This window comes from Otolemur garnettii, unplaced genomic scaffold (assembly GCF_000181295.1).
Source record: "Otolemur garnettii isolate 467f Iridium unplaced genomic scaffold, OtoGar3 scaffold00129, whole genome shotgun sequence".
In the NCBI taxonomy this organism is placed as follows: Eukaryota; Metazoa; Chordata; class Mammalia; order Primates; family Galagidae; genus Otolemur; species Otolemur garnettii.
In genome coordinates, this window is record NW_003852524.1 from 5,700,024 (window position 1) to 5,700,685 (window position 662).

Below are 662 nucleotides of genomic sequence, written 5' to 3' on the forward strand. Positions count from 1 at the left end.
TCTCTTATTTGGCAGAAGCTAATGGTGCATTCCACTCATCAGATTTCCCCCATGCAATTAAAGATAAAGACAGTTGTGGATAGCCTTAATTAGCCTGCTTATAGGACATTGCTTACTATGAATTTTTCTCTAAAAATACAATACAATATTATGATGTAATTGTCACCCTCAAAATATCCTCATTCTTTGTCTTGATTTCAACAAAGCTTTAACTTTCAAGGAGTTAATAACAAAATCAGAAGAGAGATTTCAAGTAATAAGGACAAAATCCAATTCCTTAAATCCTTGTTTCCTAGTCTGCATATTCTGACTATGGGAAAAACAGTGTACCACATATTACTTCCCGGTTCAGAGTTTATATGGTATAGAGAATTTGCTTTCTTTTGTAACTGTTGTCACCCGGTTTCTGAATCTTCAGTGATTCTTTCCATAAATCCAGCTGGGCAATTTGTTTAAATGCATGTGCATGAGCCATTTTTGTTCTTGAGTCTATTTCCTCTCTTCGTTTGCTGTACCTATTTTTTTTTCTTTCTTTCTTTTTTTTTTTTTTTTTTTTTAATTATTGGTTGGGGTCGGGTTTGAACTCGCTACCTCTGGTATATGGGGCTGGCACCCTGGTGCTGCCCATCATTTGCTATATCTTTACAGAAGCAGTATTACTG